The sequence below is a fragment of the Microplitis mediator genome, chromosome 8 (genome assembly GCF_029852145.1).
Source record: "Microplitis mediator isolate UGA2020A chromosome 8, iyMicMedi2.1, whole genome shotgun sequence".
Classification (NCBI taxonomy): Eukaryota; Metazoa; Arthropoda; class Insecta; order Hymenoptera; family Braconidae; genus Microplitis; species Microplitis mediator.
This window is the reverse complement of record NC_079976.1, coordinates 15,785,009-15,791,008: the sequence shown is the minus strand read 5'-3', so window position 1 is coordinate 15,791,008 and position 6,000 is coordinate 15,785,009.

The window sequence follows — 6,000 nt, the reverse complement described above, 5'->3', positions numbered from 1 at the left end:
TTCCGCAAGTTGTTGAGAATGACCGTTGCCGTATTTATTGGAACGTGCCATTCGCAACAACTCGGAAAATAGATGACAACAAACCTGATATTGTGCTCTCCGATAAAACCACTCGTGACATTTATGTCATCGAGTTCTCAGCACCGGCTGAGTATAACATAACGGTTAAAGAAGAGCACAAACACGAGATATATCAGGATCTCCTGTTTGAAATTGGCAAACTTTACCCCGGCTACCGTGTCAAACTTGTCGTCCTCATTGTTGGCATCCTTGGAGGAATGAAACAGTCTTTTGTATCTGCATTGGCTAGAATACCAACTTGTTCAGCGCAAGTTGAGCTTCTGGCATCGAGGATGCAAAAGGCTGTAATTCTTGGATCCCTCCGTCTACTTAGGCAACGAAACTTGGCCTGCTGCGCATGCTGATCATCTTGTTGATGAAGCATCGCAGCAGTAACGATTTGGCGCTCAGGTGAGGCCCTCGGTAGAGTCGGACTACCGGGGATAACCCCCTGAGCATTTAACTTAAAAAAAAAAAAAAAAAAAAAAAAATAATAATAATAATAATAATAATAATAATAATAATAATAATAATAATAATAATTTATTCATTTAGCCCGTGGCTATTTTACATTGAACATTATTTTAAATTAAATTACATTTTTTTTAACATATTCTTTCAATAACCTTCTAAAATTATTCAGTCTATTTTCTTTTTTAATGTTTTCTGGGAGTTTATTGTACCAATTGTTTCCTTTGTATGATATGGATTTTTCAGCTGTATGTGTTTTAGTGTGGTTTATAGATATTAATGAACCATTTCTTGTATTATACTGGTGTTTTTCATTAATCTTTAAAATATCATTAGCTAATAAACTTGGTTTTTTGTTCATTATTATTTGATGAATTAAAATACAACAGTTAAAGATCATTCTTTGTTCTATATTCATCCACCCTAACGAATCCAGCATACTTTTCACTCTTGTGTATTTATTAACCCCTAAAACAAGTCTCATACCTCTGTTCTGAATTTTTTGTAGTTTAATAATATCACTCCGATTATAATTCAACATTACACTGCTAACATAATCAATGTGAGGGGCAATTATAGTTTTATAAATTATGTTTTTAGCATAGCAACTTACTGAATTTCCTAGACGATAAATTACATTTAATTTTTTAGCTATTTTATTTATTACTTCTGTCCCATGGTTTTTTAAAGTAAGGTTGTTATCAATGATAATACCTAAGTACTTAGTTTGTTGAACTTCTAAAATTTTAGTATTATACAATTTAATATTACAACAGCCTATTACGTTCTTTTTCCTACGATCGCGTATCAACATAAAAACAGTTTTCTTTACATTAATTTTCATTTGATTCTCTTGTAACCATTTAGCCAAAGCCACTAAACCCAGATTTAGTTTATTTTCAATTTCTTTTAAATTTTTACTTGCAATATAAATTTTAGTACCATCTGCGAATAGTCTGCAAGAAATACCTAATTTCTTTATCATTCTTATCATATCGTTTACATATAATAAAAATAGAAGAGGTCCAAGCTTGGATCCTTGCGGAACACCATTGTCAGTTTTAATTTCATTAGAAAAAATATCGTTTGCTTTTACTCTTTGTCGTCTGCCACTCAAATACGATTTGAACCACTTCAATATTGTACCTGTTATACCTAGATTTTCCAATTTTTCAATAAGTTTATATCTATTTATTGTTTCAAATGCCCTCGCAAAATCAATAAAAACAACCCCTATGTACATGCCTTTGTCTAAACTTTACGCCAATCAGTAAGAGAGCTTTGAATAGCTGTTTCACATGAGAAAAATTTTCGGAAGCCAAATTGTTCGTCGTCTAAGATATTGTTTTCATTAATAAATTTTTCCAGCCTCGTTTTTACAACTTGCTCCAAAGCTTGTTCAAAAATCGGTAACGTATTGATTGGCCGGAAATCCTCAATATTGTTACTATTTTTTACTTTTTCTAGTGGAATAATAGTTGACAATTTCCATGCATCGGGCATAACTCCAAGCTTCAAAGAAAGATTTAACATACCTAATATTAATGTATACTCCGATTTCCACATAATTTTTATTGTTCCTACATTAATATCATTCTTTGAACCCTTGTTATTATCCAAGTTGCAGATTATTGAATTTACTTCGACATAAGAAACAACGTCAAATTTATCCAATCCCGCACGATTACATTCGTCATTTAAATTTACAATATTTACATCAGAGTCAATCAAGTTACCAATTACAATATTTACATTAAACTCAACCCTATCATTTATAATATTTACATTAGAAGACATACTATTATTTACAACATTTACATTAGACGTAAGATTATTTACAATATTTGCACTAGAGGCATCAATGTTGTTTGATGCAGAAATAACTCCTTTCATATCATTACTTTCTTTTATAATTTTGTTGATACTATCTACAAAATACTCATTAAATTTATTAGCAATATCAGTTTTATTTGAAATTAATTTGTTATTAACTTTAATATTATCTGGCATTACTGACTTTGATTTTTTATCACCCATTAATTTTTTTATTTCGGACCACATTAATCTTGAATTTTTTTTGTTACTATCAATTTTTTTTTCATAAAATAGTTTTTTACTTATTCTAATTTCATTTACCAATTCGTTTCGTAATTGTTTATAATAATTAACATCATTTTTACATCTTGATCTTTTGGCTATATAAAAAGCTTCATCTCTTGTTTTCATTTTATTAAGAATATTATTATTTATCCAAGGTTTGCTATTCCAATTTGGATAAATAGTTTTTCTAATTAACGGTGCAGCCTCATCGATCGTGTTATGAATATTGTCAATTATGTTATTTATAAACTCGTCGAAATTATTTCCATTCACTGTATTTATAGTTTCATCTATATTTCCTAAACTACACGTCATTTTATGTTTTAACGTTTCTTGAAAAAAGTTACTGTCAAAATTTTTATAATCTCTGATTTGTATTATAATAGGTTTCAGATTTTTGTCAGTTTCATTTTTAATTTTAATTTCAATAATATTGTGATCTGATATTTTCGGTGTTTTCAGTACTTTTGTGTCAAACTTAAAATTAGAAAAAACTAGATCTATTATAGTATCCGAAGTTAAAGTAGATCTAGTTGGTGTGTTTATCATTTGTTTAAATCCTTGTAATGCAAAGTTATCTAGAATTTTTTTAGCATAATAATTATTTTTTTTTACATTTATATTAAAATCACCAACTACTATTGCATTACCCAAGTCAATGAGATTATCAACTAAAATCATGATGTTAGAACAAAATTTACTAATATTACTGTTAGGTGATCTATATAAGTTGCATATTGTTATTTTATCTTTAGTATTCAATTGAAATGCATGAGTCCAAGTTCTATCACTAATATTTACACTATTTAACAAAACACTAAATTTAATATTTTTTTTAATGTAGCTTATCACACCGCCTGTTCTGTTATTACATGTATTTGTGCGAATGATATTGTAGTTATCGATTTTAATTTCATGATCCTGAACATCATCACTTACATGAGTTTCATTTAAGCAAATAATATCTGGTTTAGCAATTTCAATCCACTTAATAAACAAATCTTTATTTCTCATCAATCCATTTATATTCAGTGCAACTATATGTAAAGAAGAATGATTTCGTGGCTATTTTTGACAAGTAATTATATTTTTTCTTTCATTATTTACAATTTTTTCATAAAAACCACAACTTACAGCAGTAGCTTCATGATTAGTTTCCCAATTTGACAATTTGAATTTATTCGCCCATCTTACACAGTTTATACACTTTTTAATGTCATTTGTAATTATAATAATAATAATAATAGTGATGATTATAATAGTAACAATGATATTAACAATAATAGTCATAAAGATATTGATGATGATGAAGATGAAAGTAGTAATTCTGACGATGATGAAGAACCTATTAATGTCGAAGATCAATCAACATTATTAATGACCCAAGCTATTATTTTTGCTCCTGGAGAAGGACAAACACCAGTATCACTATTTGATGAGTTTACAGAAGCATTAAGTTTTATTAAAATTTATGGTGGAAAATTAATTAAGAAACCTGAAAATTTATCGTATCAAAATTGGATTAAGTCAGAAATAATGAGATCGGATAGAAGATGTGCTAATGTAACTAAATTATTCTTTTCTGCATTAAAATTAAGAACATCAAAACTTGCTTCAAGTATAAATTTCTGTTTACGAAAGAATAAAATCAAATCAAATTTAACAGTAAGAGATATGCTTGATGAAAATAAAATAAATCATATGGAATTAAATGACAATGCCTTTCGATTATTTTCTCATGATCGTGGAACACCATCATTTTGGGAAGAAAAGAAAAAAAACGTATTTGCAATGATCCGACAACGGGGTCCACCAACATTATTTTTACCATTATCAGCAGCTGAGTGTAAATGGCCTGAATTGATCGTGATTTTAAAAAAAATAGTTGATGGCCAAGAAATTGATTTAAAAGAAGCTGATAGTTTAAGTTATAAAGAAAAAGCTCGACTGGTTAGTAGTGACCCAGTAACAGTTGCAAGATATTTCGATTATCGAATGAGAGAATTATTCAAACTAATGAAAGAAAAAAACAGCATTTTTCGAGAAAATAATATAATAGATTTTTGCATCAGAGTTGAATTCCAACAAAGAGGTTCTCCTCATGTTGATTGTTTACTTTGGCTTAAAGATGCCCCATTGTATAACGCTGAAAGTAAAGATAATTCTTCGGTTATTAAATTTATAAATAAATTTATTTCATGCTCTAAAGACATTCCAGAAGAGCTAATGAAATTACAAACTCATAAACATACTTTTACGTGTAAAAAAGGATTTAAAAAACAGAAATGTCGCTTTGATATCCCATTCTTACCAGTGCATGAAACATCTATTTTATTACCTTTATTAGATATTGAAAATAAAGAAAAAATCAAAATACGAGAAAAAAGAGAAAAAATACAAACATTTTTAGAAGATAATCATAAAAATAAAATTATAGTTACAATTGAGGAAATGCTTAAAAAATTTAACATAAGTTATGATAAGTATATTAATATCATTCGCAGTGGCTTAAGCCGACCGACAGTGATGTTGCGCAGGAATCCTGATGAATGTATGATTAATTCTTACAATAGTGAAATATTAAAACTGAATTCAGCAAATATGGATATTCAATTCATATTGGATATGTATTCTTTTGCAAATTATGTATTGAATTATTTAAATAAGTCTGTTTCTGGTCTTTCTAGACTAATGTATAACGCTGTAAACGAAATCAAAAAAGGAAATTATACTATGAAAGAACAATTGAGATTACTTGGAAATGAATTTTTGAAAGCAAATGAATTTAGTGCCCAAGAAGCAGTTTATTACATTTTAGCTTTGCCACTGTCGAAATGTTCTAGACAATGTGTATTTATCAATACCAGTCGTCCTGAAAATAGAATTAGGATAGTAAAGTGTAAAGAAGATCTTAAAGTTTTATCTCTAGATTCTGAAGATATTTATATTGAAAGTACATTAGATCATTATATAAAACGTCCATATGAATTAGAAAATTGTTGTCTTGCATCATTTGTAGCTTGGTATAATTTTTCTAAAAAGGAAAATAGTAAAAAGCATAAAACTTATAGTGATGAAGAAGAAGATGATGATAATGATGAATTGAATAATGATACAAGTAATTTGAAACTTATTGATAACACAGGTTATCTCCGTAAAAGAACAAAATCTAAAATTATCAGATTTGTTAATTTTAATGAACAAACAGATCATGAAGAATTTATAAGAGAAAACGTTATGTTATTCATACCTTGGCGTGATGAAAATATGATGATTTCTTCCAGCAGTCAGTTGTTTTTAAAATATCATAATTTAATTAAGGAACGTAGATCAGAATTTGTATTTGATGAAAATATCGAAAGTATTTTA